The sequence below is a fragment of the Lactuca saligna genome, chromosome 9 (assembly GCF_052625555.1).
Source record: "Lactuca saligna cultivar CGN05327 chromosome 9, ASM5262555v1, whole genome shotgun sequence".
NCBI classification, from domain to species: Eukaryota; Viridiplantae; Streptophyta; class Magnoliopsida; order Asterales; family Asteraceae; genus Lactuca; species Lactuca saligna.
Genome location: NC_136425.1, coordinates 197,956,476 through 197,971,958, shown reverse-complemented (window position 1 = coordinate 197,971,958; position 15,483 = coordinate 197,956,476).

The following is a 15,483-nucleotide window of genomic DNA, read 5'->3' as shown; positions in this document are numbered from 1 at the left end:
GCCATTTGGTATAGTCGTGGTTAGGGTAGTACGGGTCGTCATGTGGATGGAATCCAGCCATGATATCTTCGCGAGAAATGGGGATATAAGAAATAACTAAGCAAACGTACTAATTAGCTAATTATACAATGATCTTTATCAGGTACTTCAACATATTGTTTAGTGCATACTAGTTATATGTATTCGGGACAAAATAGACCTTCGAATAAGCGACCCTAACTCTAAATCCCCAATCCAACGAGAACAGGAAGTAGAGCAAAGATCCACAGATTCTAAGTCTATGACGTCCTGGATACATAAAATTTTAATGTATCCATTAAGCAACTATTGACCTATTGATAAAGATCTATTTAGTTCTCACGTATGTAATTATAATAATGCCAAAATACCCCTATCGTATTTTATTGTGGTAGCGTTGGTAAGTTTTTAGACTTGTTGCCACATCACAACCATTCTTGGGCATATGCTAATCACTCCTCGGACCAACATAGTTGATCAGGCTATGCCACTCCCAAGACTGACCATACATCCCCAGGCTTACCTGTGATATCCAACAATCATTACTTTTGTTTTGTCCTAAAATGATGCTGACCTTAGTATGTATGCATGCATGTATACTTTTAACAAAAGTTATTTATTCTTAAAGGTATAGTGGTTTTGAAATCTTAAAATCAGAGACCTTAGTCCCAATGCATTTATAGTTTGTATATCTTATGTGGTTCGATATACTTAGTTCACTATAAACAATGCTCTGATACCAATCTGTCACACCCCCAAACCAAGGATGGCGGAAACGTCTGGGGGTGGAGGACTTCATGTACAGTATCACAACAACTTGTATAATAGTGCTCAAAGTAAAAACAACCACCATAAATATAATTGCAAAAGTTACACCAAAGTATATGTTTACATGTTTCAAAAGTAATTACATTATGATGACAAAATAAATTTGTTGACGGTTTAACGTCCCATCCTCAAAGCGATGAAGTTTTCCTGTTTCACTGATTTCCTGAGAATACAAGTAGTTTTAAAAAGTGTCAACACAAAGGTTGGTGAGTTCATAAGAGTTTTGCTTGAGGTAGAAACCGTTTTTCCTTGTAAGATCGATATAGTTTGATTTCCATAAAATCCAATATTTTCTTAGTTTAAGTGTGAATAGAAATATTCCTATATGATGCATTAATGAACCCTAGAATGACCCGTAGAGTTCCTCTATAATCGTCCAGTGTATATAACTTATATAAGATTTAAATTAGATAAAACGTTGAATATAGTGGGTCTGCCCTAGGTCCACAACCCAACGAGGAACAGGAGATGAAGCGGGCACCACCAATTCTAGGCCAACCAAGACTAAATTCTTATATGACTCAAACATATACGCTCAGCGACTATAGTTGAAGTCTAACAATTCTAGAGGAAGTATTGTTTTAATATCATAATAACTTTGTATAGAGACCCGACACTTTGTATATACGTAGTCCTAAATTAGAGGACTGAGAAATAACAAGTATTGACCATACTTAAACGTATAAATGTGGTTTCAAATGATGTGTAGTCGTAACTACCAAAACCAAAAGTGTACAGTAATATTTGTACTCATAGAGATAAAAAAAAAAAGGTGATTTTAAATCGACATAAAACTCATTTAGATTTTTAAAATAAAATCCCGTAAAATTATGGATTGTTATATCCCTATGTGAGTCGTTATAATCATACCATGACTATGTGAACCTGCCACGACGTTCTCAGTGTCGCGAAAAATTAAATGACATTTGTCACCCGTAGACCTGCAGGTCCAACTGTAGCCAGCAGCAAGGTGTGGGGTGTCAATCCCAATATAGATCTATATACAAGTATCACGATCTCCCTCAAGGAGATTCTGATTATAACTACCAGGAATTATATCCCGCACTCGGACGTACGGGGAGAGAGAGAGAGAGAGAGAGAGAGAGAGAGAGAGAGTCTCACAATATAGGGTAACAAGTTTACGTGAAATGTGTGAATATAAATATTTCTTGTATGAATGTACCCTTCTTGTACGAGTGCGTAGAGTGATGTATCATAAACTATACCTATTATAGTTTATCTAAAATGTATGTAATATGTATGAACTCTTTTATGGAAATGTATTAGTGTTGTGAATTTATCAAACCATAGATTAACAAATTTACGTGAAATGTGTGTGAATAGAAATATTTCTTGTATGAATGTACCCTTCTTGTACGAGTGCGTAGAGTGATGTATCATAAACTATACCTATTATAGTTTATCTAAAATGTATATAATATGTATGAACCCTTTTATGGAAATGTATTATTGTTATAAATATTTTCAAACTATACTTTTTATAGTTAAATAATACGTGTTCCAAAATGAATGAATAATATTTAATATGAATGTCTTAGTTTCGGTTCATAATGATAAACTAATAAGGAAACACATTCAAATATTAGAACTTATGATTATACACTTTGCTCAACATAATACAAAGTGTTATGATATTTACATGCTGTTGGCTAACTTTAGCCATTCTGCCCTGTTTTTGGAAAAATCATAGAAAAATCATACGAAGTCGAAAACTAGATCCGTAAATTCTGAGAGTTCACAAAATGTGTCTAGTTTACTCATAATTTTTATCACGATTTTTAATGACCTCCAACTTGGGTGAAAAAGTCCAAAATCACAGACTGGTCCGGATTGTTGTTTGAAATGATAGGCAGTTTTGTAAAAATCACCATAAATTGTAGAAAAATCGTATGGAGATGTGCAAGTATCCATTTTAAAGCTAAAAACTTGAACTATTTGCACCTTGTACAGTTTTGAAAACAAAAATGTTTAAGATGCCTAAAACAGTCCGTGAATGGAGTTGAACTTTTCTGATGAAGGCTGTTAGAAAAATTTAGTTATGTTCTTAGTGTTTTAACTTGTATTCCCCCCCTGAAAACTTGAGAAAACATGAAAATGTAGGGGTATGAACTCACCTTGAGTGATTTCAGTAGGTAAGTGTTGAAGAAGAGAAGTGTTCAACCCAATAACACTTGAAGAATCACTTGAAGATTCGAAGCTCTAACGCTAATATGATGGAGTTTGTGTAAGATATTCATGATTTGAGTAGAATGAAGTGAAATAATCATAAGGAGGATGAATTTTACTTACTAAGAGTGGAAGAACACATGAAGATCAGCCTTGAATCTCGAGTTTGGAGTGGGAAAAGTTTGAGAGAAAGTGGTGTTTGATACTAAGTGAAATGAGGGCAAATGAGAGAAAATGAGGAGAGAGGATGTTTGTTCCAGCTCTAAAAACGTGGGAATGAGTGTAAATTGGGTGGAAAGGACTTTGATGTGACCTAGGTAAGGTGGAGAGGTGTGGTTAGTCAAAGAGTGGGTGTGGGGTGGTTGCTTGTGACATTGGATAAGGCAAAGTCAACACTCCACCTTTAATAATTCACCCATTTGATTTTTATTATTTAAATAATGATTTTCATCAAAATATGTTTAAATTATGAATATTTAGAGTTTATTACGTTAAAATATAATTTCTGGAGAAAATCCCGCTTTAAAATCACGAAAAACGAGCTTAAAATGTTAAAAATATCAAAAATGGGCTAAAAGTGACAAAAATGCGAGTTCTGGCCGAGGCTCGGCCTTCTGGTGCTGAACCGAGAGAGAGAGGGAGGCGGAACCGAGAGGAGAGAAGAGAAAGGAAGGAACCGAGAGGGGGAAGGAGAGAACAGAGGGCGCGAGACAGAGGCAGAGCGAGAAGAAGGGAACAGAGGGCGTGAACAGAGACAGAGGGGCGGAGTAGCGAACAGAGACCGAGAGGAGCAGAGCGTGAAGCGACAGAGGCAGAGGCTCGGTCTCTGGTCTCTTAGCCACCAGAGGCTCGGTCTCTGGTCTCTTAGCCACCAGAGGCTCGGTCTCGCGTGCTTAGCCACCAGAGGCTCGGTCTCTGGTCTAAGAAGCCTCTCACTCCGGTTTCAGTTCCTAAAGCCTATTTTTCTCGTTTTCGCCCCGTTTCAAGCCGTTTTTTGACCCGGTTAAGGGCCGGAATGACCCGAATGATTCCAAAAAGTTGCGGGAAACTTTTGAGAGAGATTTGGGAGAGATTTCTCACACTTGGAGAGATTTGGGAGAGATTTGACATTCTTGGAGAGATTCCTCATACAAAGAGATATTTGAGAGAGGTTTCACATACTTGGAGAGATTTGGGAGAGATTTGACATTCTTGGAGAGATTTCTCATACAGAGAGATATTTGAGAGAGATTTCACATACTTGGAGAGATTTGGGAGAGATTTGACATTCTTGGAGAGATTTCTCATACAGAGAGATATTTGAGAGAGATTTCACATACTTGGAGAGATTTGGGAGAGATTTGACATTCTTGGAGAGATTTCTCATACAGAGAGATGTTTGAGAGAGATTTCACATACTTGGAGAGATTTGGGAGAGATTTGACATAGAGAGAGAGATAGAGTGAAAACGATTGAGAGAGGATCCATGTGTGATAATTGTGAGTGTCCGGCGTCGCAATGCATGGTTCGTAAATCCTGTTAAGCCTTGTTTAAGGATCTTACACACTCCCGATGAGTATGCATCATTGTTTTATCAGTTTGGCTCGCCACGTACTACAGTTTTTAGGTTAAAGAGATCTAGTTGTACGTACTTTTCGATTTATGTTTTCTTATTAGAATAGTGGGTTGTTTAGTAAATACTGAACGTAAGTCCAAGTACACAAGGGTTAGTTGAGCTGACCGGTTTGACTTGTTGACTTTATTTGACTTTGAATTTGACGGTTGTCACAGGTATATAGTGTTCTCTTCGTATAGTATATAGTATTCTCTTCGTATAGTATATAGTATTCTCTTCGTACAGTGTATAGTGTTCTCTTTGTATAGTGTTTAGCATGTATAGACTCATAATTGTACTAACTATAGTAAGTGTCATAGTAACAATAGTAATGAGTGGTAATCATTAACTATACCTATTATAGTTAAATAGGGATGTTAGTTGAATGCCTTTGATACGCAAAGGTATTGAACTAGAGTGAAGACTTTTATATCCAACACAAATATATATATATATATATATATATATATATATATATATATATATATATATATATATATATATATAACTAAGAATTCAACGACAGTCGGACAGATAACAGAATACCCTAAATCCACAATCAAACAAGAACATGAAATAAGGTGAGCTATCAGTTCTAAGTCCTTCAATTCTTACTTATATAAATATATTAGTATAGATATGATTTGGAAACATAATAAGTTTAAAAGCATTTGAAATAGTTTTTGAACCATTAAACATGAAAATGATTTTGATAAACATTTAAAACAATTTTGTTGGCAAAGTAGCTTGAAAGTATAGAAAACCCTTTTGGTAACAAGTTATAAATAACATGAAAATAATACTATAACTTGTTTGGTTCAACTTGTATTCCCCCCCCCCCCCCCCCCGCATAAAAGTATTTAAAATCATTTAAAAAGGTTGATTTAGGGGTATGAACTCACTTGCAGTGAGTATATTTGATGGAAGTGTCGGGTAGGATGCTAGGTGTCAAGTGAGGACATGCACACACACACGGATCCTATGTAACATGTAGTGATACATAAATGTATCTATTTAGTTAATTAATCAATAATTAAGTAAGTAAAGACACCATAATGTATGAAAACACTTTGCTTCAAGTGCTAGGAGTGCTACAGGTTGCATCTAAGGAGAGTATGGCCTCACATTGGAGCTTACTACTCAAATGGTATCCCTAAGGGGTGTTTATTGTTTTTAAACCATTTCCCGCATGAGTTTATGGCCATAAACTCATGGGAATGGTGTGTTTGAGTGCTTCAAGGTCTTATGCTTCACAAAGGAAGGTCCTGGGGTTGAATCAAGGGCTTAGGAGGTGGTTAGGGCTCGAAATGGTACACTTTTGGAGTTTACGATCCTTGGACCATTTTTGGGAGTTTACTACCGTAAACCCATGAGTTTAAGGTCGTAAACTCATGGTTACTCCATCCATTTCATGTTTTGTGGTTCTTAGATCATGCATGCAAGTTGTTAGCCTCTTGTCCAAGCATTTGAAGGTGTTTAGGGGCATCAAAACACCCTTTGAGGGTGTTTTGCGGTTTTGGGAGATTCCCAAACCCTAAACTCATGTTCTTGGGGGTTTTTGGTGTTCATTCCATGGATTTGCAAGCACACTAAGTAGATAACTAGCTAAGAAGAGTACACTTACTTATAGGAAGCTTGCAAGAGTGTTTTAGGACCCCAAAAACACTAGAGTGGTCTTGGTGCTTGAAGATTGCTTGAATATCTATGTAAAAATCAAAAGTCCAAGGATGAAATGATGTATAAACACTATATTTAGTGTTGTATGAACGAATTTAGGGAAGAAAACTTACATTTTGGTGGATTTGGAAGAATGAACTTATGATAGTTGAGAGAAAAGTTTGGTGTTCTTGAGTAGGAAGTGTAAAAATGAGGACAAGAGTGTAAACTCATGCTATATGCATGAGTCTTGGGAAAAGGGTGTTTACATCCCAAACACCCCTTGTTTGGCCGTAAACTCCTAGCTAGGGTGTTGGTTGATTTTTTTTGTTACACCTCACTAATAACGACACTTCCTTTTATTTAATCGTTTGACGAAAAATGAAATAAAACACCAAACGGACTTAATCCGGCCAAAAATGTATTGAAATATTTTCGACTAATATTTGGAGTGTCTGATTGTAGAAATTATACACCTGAAAATTTCAGGTTGTCACATAGTATTGATCAAGAATTAATTTAGAATTAATTTGGTGATCAAAAGGAACTAATTAAACATGGACTCTTATATTTATATAGAGTAGGCCAATTCTTATTGTGAATGGGCTAGGCTTGAATGGAAAGTCCATGGAACTGATGAGATTAAACTTTCTTTTAATCTATGAAGATCGATTAGATCTTGAATAAGTATGTAAATAATGACGATATGAACACAATAAAAGAACAGAACAAGATTGAATCAAACGTGTCGAATGATTAAAACAAAATCCTCAGAAGAGCTCGATTAAGAACATCAACTGTAGAGGATTGGAAGGTTACAAGAACGATCAAAGAAACCTTTTGTCGTCTGGAAAAATTGTATACTCAAATCTCTAAAACCTTAACCTAATATGCATGCAAGCATTAGCTTATATACAAAACATAAAAGACTCACGGTTGGACAGGCCCAATCCGAAATATAAATAAAAGCATAAACAGATGAGCCCAAAAGACGCAATCTTCAAAGCCCAACAATCTCCCCCTTTGCGTCAATTTGGGGCGAGACCTTCACTCTCTTTTCAAAGCAGATGACTTCTTAACCGTTTCAAAAATTTTCGGTATCAAAGCCAGAATATGATGCCTGAAGGTAATATACCAACGAAGCATATCTGTGAAGTTCTTTTTATCTGCTGTTGAGTTCTGTTTGCATCGGTGAATGATATTGATGATGTGCTCCAGACACTCTGTAGAGAACATATGCTTGTCTACCAAAGCAAACAGAAACTTGTGCTTGTCGCCCCTGGTGAACATAACCGTCAGATTGGAAGAATCGATCTGCCCCAACTTCATTTTGTGAACATCTCCAGTCTTGGAAGTGGGCTTGACAGTTGGTTTCTTGTTCATCACTTTTGCTATTTCCTGATCCATAGTGGCGAGCTCATGGACGTAGGAAGCCAACATTCTTTTAAGATGAGAAAGAATTGGTTCATATTCTCTCTGGTTGGAGAGAAGAATGTTGTATAGCAAGATCCAATCGTGTGGGTTCAGACTGGGAAGATCTGCCAGAGAAATAAGATGTTCGGTGTTGGCTGTTCCTCTGTTGATTTTGAAATTGACGTTCACAAATCTCCCAGCCTGGGTTGGTTTCAGTACCTTGACTTTAATAATTTTCTGGGCACTCCAAGTCAAGTACTGTGGTTGACCGAATTTCAGATAGAAATCGATGAGCTCTCTGTCAACCTTCGGGTTTGGATGAGGAACATTAGCAGTGACATCAAAGCAGTGAAATGTGAAGGCTTTACACGTAATGGGCATGTCGAACTGCGAGTCTTTAGAATTTTCATACTCAAAAGATGCAATCGGTTCCAACCAGTAAATAGAAGGAAACTTAATCGCTTGAGTGATGAGTGTGTCTCTGTCCCAATCTGGGAACAGAGTCTTTTTAGCTTGAATAGCCTCCTCATCCTCCCGGATTTTCCTTTCTCTGGCCTCTGCCTCACGAGCTATTTTCAATGTTTCATCAAGCTCTCTGTCCCTTTTCTTGCGTTGAAGAGCTTCAGTAATGGTTTCATCTGATTCTGATTCGCTCTCAACAAGGACTTGTTTACCAGAACCCGAAGCTACATTACCCTTCGGTTCTGTTTTGGACACACCTTCCTCTCCCCCTTGTCTCGGAAGAACAAGCTTCTCTGAGACACCCTTCATTTCACTTAAGATTGTAATTGCAGGAAGGAGTTTTGCCTGGAGATGCTGACGAATAGTGAGGGTTAGGAAGGGATCATGGGAGTCAAGAATTCCTGTTAACATATTTTTAACGTCACCAGCGCAACTTTGAAGAACTGCCCGCTGAGTTTGAAGCAAAGTGATTTCTTGTTGTGCCTGGGCCAGTTGAACCTTCTGTAAGTCAATAGTCGCCTGGTGTTTGATAAGTTCTTCCTTCAGGGTGCTCTCGGCTGCCAGAGAGGCAAAACGTGAATCCAAAGATTTGAGGAGAGAAGTGGATTCAGTTTTGAGCTCAGCACGCAGAGCCTCAAATTTCCTGGTTTCTCCCTGAAGGGTGGCTGAAAACGAGTCTACTGACGCTTAAAATTTGGAAGCATTAGAGTCAGCATGAGCCTTGAGAGAATCAAGAAAGATCTGAGTTGTATGAACAACCTCAGAAACTTCCTTAGTGGCTTTGGAGCACGAGGCCGCTGAATTCTCTACGGCGTCAGTAGAACGATCCAAGGCTTCGGTGTAAGTCTGGATCGCTGACTCGATAAAGGCCTTCAGCACAGCACCCCCATAGGCTTTACTGTCAGCCAGCAGACTGTCAAGTTTGGCATGAATTTCTTGAAGCTGCTGACTTGACGCAGGGGTATCTGCATCAGTGTCGGTAGGAATCCGGTAGGGGCTGTAATAGATGGAATCGAAGTCTTCGTTATCACCCCCTAAGGTAGCACCGGAGTTGGAAGATGGAGAAGGGGTGGATTGAAGGTTGATGACAGGGGTTTCAACCACAGAAGCAGCCCCCGTATCAGATACGTTGACCATTACTGGTGGTTGGGTAGTGGTGATGGTGACGGATTCGGTGATAATGGGCTTGTAGATGGAGGATGAAGGTTGAGAAACGGAGAAGGGAATATGATGATTATAGAGTCTTTTAATCTATAAAGATCGATTAGATCTTGAACAAGTAAATAAACAATGACGGTTCAAACACAGTAAAATAATAAAACAAGATTGAATCAAACGAGTCGAATGATTAAAACAAAATCCTCAGAAGAGCTCGATCAAGAACATCAACTGTAGAGGATTGGAAGGTTACAAGTATTATCAAATAAACCTTTAGTCGTCTGGAAAATATCGTATTCTCAGATCTCTCAAACCTTAACCTAATATGCATGCAAGCATAAGCTTATATACAAAGCATAAAAGACATACGGTTGGACAGGCCCAAACCGTAATACAAAGAAATAAAAACAAACGAGCCCAAAAGACGCAATCTTCTAAGCCCAACAATCTCCCCCTTTGCGTCAATTTGGGGTGAGATGTTCAGTCTGTCTTCAAAGCAGATGGCTTCTTTACCGTTTGAAAAATTTTCGGTATCAAAGCTAGAATATGATGCCTGAAGGTAATATACCAACGAAGCATATCTGTAAAGTTCTTCTTATCTGCTGTTGAGTTCTGTTTGCATCGGTGAATGATATTGATGATGTGCTCCAGACACTCTGTAGAGAACATATGCTTGTCTACCAACGCAAACAGAAATTTGTGCTTATCCCCCCTTGTGAACATAACTGTCAGATTGGAAGAATCAATCTGCCCCAACTTCATTTTATGGACATCTCCGGTTTTGGAAGTGGGCTTGACAGTCGGTTTCTTATTCATCACCTTTGCTATTTCCTGATCCATAGTGGCTAGCTCATGGACATAGGAAGCCAACATTCTTTTAAGATGAGAAAGAATTGGTTCATATTCTCTCTGGTTGGAGAGAAGAATGTTGTATAGCAAGATCCAATCGTGGGGGTTCAGACTGGGAAGATCTGCCAGAGAAATAAGATGTTCGGTGTTGGCTGTTCCTCTGTTGATTTTGAAATTGACGTTTACAAATTTCCCAGCCTGGGTTGGTTTCAGTACCTTGACTCTTATAATTTTCTGGGCACTCCAAGTCAAGTACTGAGGTTGACCGAATTTCAGATAGAAATCGATAAGCTCCCTGTCAACCTTCGGGTTCGGATGAGGGATGTTTGCAGTGACATCAAAGCAGTGAAAAGTGAAGGCTTTACGCGTAATGGGCATGTCGAACTGCGAGTCTTTGGAGTTTTCACACTCAAAAGATGCAATCGGTTCCAACCAATAAATAGAAGGAAACTCAATTGCTTGAGTGATGAGTGTGTCTCTGTCCCAATCTGGGAACAGAGTCTTTTTAGCTTGAATTGCCTCCTCATCCTCCCGGATTTTCCTTTCTCTGGCTTCTGCATCACGAGCTATCTTCAATGTTTCATCAAGCTCTCTGTCCCGTTTCTTGCGTTGAAGAGCTTCAGTAATGGTTTCATCTGATTCTGATTCGCTCTCAACTAGGACATGTTTACCAGAACCCGAAGCTACATTACCCTTCGGTTCTTGTTTGGACATACCTTCCTCTCCCCCTTGTCTCGGAAGAACATGCTTCTCCGAGACACCCTTCATTTCACTTAGGATAGTGATCGCCGGAAGGAGTTTCGCCTGGAGATGCTGACGAATAGTGAGGGTTAGGAAGGGATCATGGGAGTCAAGAACACCGGTTAACATATTTTTAACGTCACCAGCGCAACTCTGAAGAACTGCCCGTTGAGTTTGAAGTAAAGTGATTTCTTGTTGTGCCTGGGCCAGTTGAACTTTCTGTAAGTCAATAGTTGCCTGGTGCTTGATAACTTCTTCCTTCAGGGTGCTCTCGGCTGCTAAAGAGGCAAAACGTGAATCCAAAGATTTGAGAATTGAAGTGGATTCAGTTTTGAGGTCAGCACGCAGAGCCTCAAATTTCCTGGTTTCTCCCTGAAGGGTGGCTGCGAACGAGTCTACTGACGCTTGAAATTTGGAAGCATTTGAATCAGCATGATCCTTGAGAGAATCAAGAAAGATCTGAGTTGTATGAACAACCTCAGAAACTTCCTTAGTGGCTTTGGAGCATGAGGCTGCTGAATTGTCTACAGCGTCAGTAGAGCGATCCAAGGCTTCGGTGTAAGTCTGGATTGCTGACTCGATGAAAGCCTTCAGCACAGCACCCCCATATGCTTTACTGTCAGCCAGCAGACTGTCGAGTTTTGCGTGAATCTCTTGAAGTTGCTGACTTGACACAGGGGTATCTGTATCGGTGTCGGTAGGGATCCGGTAAGGGCTGTAATAGATGGAATCAAATTCATCATCATCACCCCCTAGGGTAGCACCGGAGTTGGAAGATGGAGAAGGGGAGGATTGAAGGTTGATGATCGGGGTTTCAACCACAGAAGCAGCCCCCGTATCAGATACGTTGACCGTTACTGGTGGTTGGGTTGTGGTTATGGTGATAATAGGTTGGGAGATAGAAGATAAAGGTTGAGAAATGGTGAAAGGAATAGTGGTTTCGGTTGTGGTTTGGGAAATTGATGTTGGAACAGAACTTGAGATGTTCTGTTTGGGTGATTGGGTTGGGGTTGAAAATTTTGGGGAAGTAGGAGGAGAAGAAGATTTGGTAATTTGGGGATTAACGTCTGGTGGGGTAGGTGAGTTTTGTGGAGACGAAACGGGTGCAGTTTCGGGTTGAGGATCAACATCTTCTGTTTCAGATGGTGCATTCTGTTTTGATTCTGAAGGAGATCCTTTGGCTCTTTTAGCCATCTTCTTGACCTTTTTCGATCTCGGCTGAGAAGGTGCCTCTGCCTCGGATTTGCGTTTGGAGGACCTTCTCTTTTTCTCCTTTTGGGGTGCGGGTTCCTTCATCTCAGCCTTCTCCTTTTTGCTCGCTCTTTTGCCCCGGTTAGCAGGCTGATCCAGAGCCTCAAGAGCTGCACGTTGTTCCTCGGAAAGAACCCTAGGAGGCAGGGGGGTTCTGGAGCTGTAGTCCGCCATAATCTTGCTGTGGGGCGTGACACATCTGTACATGGACTCAGGGATTAGTCCATAGTGGAGGAACTTACTTGGATCTGAGAGAATGATTTTCTTGGTGTGGTATGTGGCAATTGAAGCCATAAGAACATCCTTCATGACAGGGATGTCAAGAGAATCAATGGCTCTCCTGGTGATGAGGGTCCAAAACCTGGCGCATGAAATTTCTGAGTGCCTTGCGGTAGAGTTGAGACTCTGAACCACTTGAGACCAGAGAATCAACCCATAGTCCAGATTGATCCCGTTGTAAAGCCCATACAGCATTGTGAGAAATCCTTTGCTAGTGGTGTCGGAACCACCACATCGCTCCGCTAAACCCTTAATTAAAAGGGTAAGCAATCCATTCCACTGAGATGGAAGACATGATTTCTTGACTTTGCCAACAGATGTTAGAACATCTGTATACCCCATCTCGTACATCATCTTAAAGATTTGGGCGGTTGTGATGAAGTCTGGTGAAATAACAGAAGCATCTACGACAAGCCCTAGAAGAGAGCAAAACCGTGCTTTGGAAACGGAAGTCTTCTTGTCGTGAATAGAGAAGTAGATATGGTCTTTGTGTTTGTCATAGCTTGCTGTGGAGTAGACTTGAGATAGCAGGGACATAGGAACTGCCTCCACCTGCGTTAATGCCAATACCAATGGGGAATATGTGAGGCATTCCACCACGTAGAGCATATATGAGTCATAGACGTATGGAGACAACTCTATGATCATGTTCTGATTTGGTTTGATTGCAAGAAAAGAAGAAGAAGCAGACTGATCGTGAGTGGAAGAAGAAGTCGCCATTGTTGAGTTTTTGGAAGAAGATGAACAGGGGCAACCTTTTCAGAGAGATAATGCTTTGAGAGGTAACTGCCAAAGAACACGATCACATCTTATTTATACCGTTCTCAGGAGAGAGAAAATCGTGATGATTAGGAACCCAAAACGTCGCCTGAAAAAGCGCGATTAGAAGTTATGGTGTATTCAATGAAGACGTCAGCACACGTGGGGCTGAAACGAATCCTTTGCACGCGCCCAAATCTTTTTCGTACCGTTTGAAATCCCTTGTGCCCTTGTTTGGTTACAGTTGAGACTTAGAACCATGTGCAAAACAGTAATTAGAATGTGGGAAAATAATTCCGTGCATAAGAGTGTGAAAGACAAGGAAATAAATCTAATGTGTTTGGTAGTGCGTGTTGTCTAAATAAAAGACAGAAGGCAGAAGATTCCGGGCAAGAATCGCTTCCTTCAGAGTCAAGAGAGACCTGAAGTGTTTGTGTGGTTTCCCGAGAAATACGATCAGTTGTTTTTAGAGAAACAATGAAAGGCGTCTTCTGATGATGGCTAAGAGGTGGCCGAACTCAATCCAAACATTAAGTCTTGACATAAAACTTAAGTGTTGGTAGAGTTACCTGTGAGACAAATGTGATCTGTTGAACAGGTAGGTGGGAAGTATTCTGTGATGGGAATGATATAGACAGAAATCTCAAAATAAATTAAACTGGATCTCTTTGGGAAGAAATGTCTTAGGACGAGACAGTTTCATAAAAGATCACTCATAAAGAAGATTTCCAAGTAAAAGCTTGAGTTAATAACTCACCGTCAATTCTATTTAGGTGTTGGATTTTGGGTTTCACTCAGAACGTGGTAATCGAATCTAAGATCATGAACTCAGATGTTGTGCAACCATAAGCCTCAGTGGTAAAGACTGAGAGCATCAAGGGTTACTTTGGGGAGCGAATGTAAGTGAAGAAGTTGAAGAGATGGTTAAGAGACCGAAAGTACCTTCTGCTACATAAATGGGACAAAGCAGAGCAACTCATGTTTCAGATGAGTAAAAGAAGGTAGCTCTAGACCGAATATGAGAGAATAGCCTGATTGGGAAGAAACGATAGGTATTGATCGAATCATTAAGGCATGCTCGAGGTCATAGAGGCTTGGGACAACATACAACAGCATGCTTCTAGGGACGTCTAACTAGTCTTATAAGAGAAAAACATACCTGGATGAACGTTCCATAAGGCCATACTTGTATTCACTTGAGCAAGAAGTACATATAAAATATTTTTGAAATTTACTTAGAGATAAATAAATACTGAAAGACAAAATATTTTTGTTAATTTTTAATTTTCTGAAAAAGGAATAAAAACAGAAAGATAAAATATTTTTGTTAAATTTGAAGTTTCTGAAAAAGAAATAAAAAAAACAGAAAGACAAAATTTAGACAAGGAAAAGTAGTAGAGATTAGGAAGAACCGAGCGGTTTGATTGAATGAGTGCCTATCTTGTAGAGACAGAGAGAGACCGAGCGATCTGGTTGATTTGGTTCCGTTATGTTACTAGAGCAGAGAGCAACAGAGCGTTCTGCTAGGTTCGGTTCTTTGATTTTGCCAGAGCAGAGAGTAACCGAGCGGTCTGGTAGATTCGGTTCCTTGATTGTACTAGAGCAGAGAGCAACAGAGCGTTCTGCTAGGTTCGGTTCTTTGATTTTGCCAGAGCAGAGAGTAACCGAGCGGTCTGGTGGATTCGGTTCCTTGATTGTACTAGAGCAGAGAGCAACAGAGCGTTCTGCTAGGTTCGGTTCTTTGATTTTACCAGAGCAGAGAGTAACAGAGCGGTCTGTTAGGTTCGGTTCTTGAATTTTACCAGAACAGAGAGCAACCGAGCGGTCTGTTAGGTTCAGTTCTTGAATTTTACCAGAACAGAGAGTGACCGAGCGGTCTGTTAGGTTCGGTTCTTGAATTTTACCAGAACAGAGAGTGACCGAGCGGTCTGTTAGGTTCGGTCCTTTTTTTTTTTTTTCTTTTTTTTTTTTTTTAAATAGAGACATGAGGATTTGGGACCGATTCTGCAACCATCATGCCTAAGCCTTGCAATATCTGATTGAATGATGCTTCAGGAAGAGCTTTTGTAAAGATGTCAGCCAGCTGATCAGTGGTTCTTACGAAGTGAACTTCGACATTTCCATCTTCCACATGATCTTTGATGAAGTGATACCTTAGTGCTAAGTGTTTGGTTTTGGAGTGTTGCACTGGGTTATGACAAATCCTAATTGCACTTTCGGAGTCACAATATAGTGGGATCTTCTTCATATTGAGTCCATAGTCTCGAAGTTGACTTTGGATCCAAATC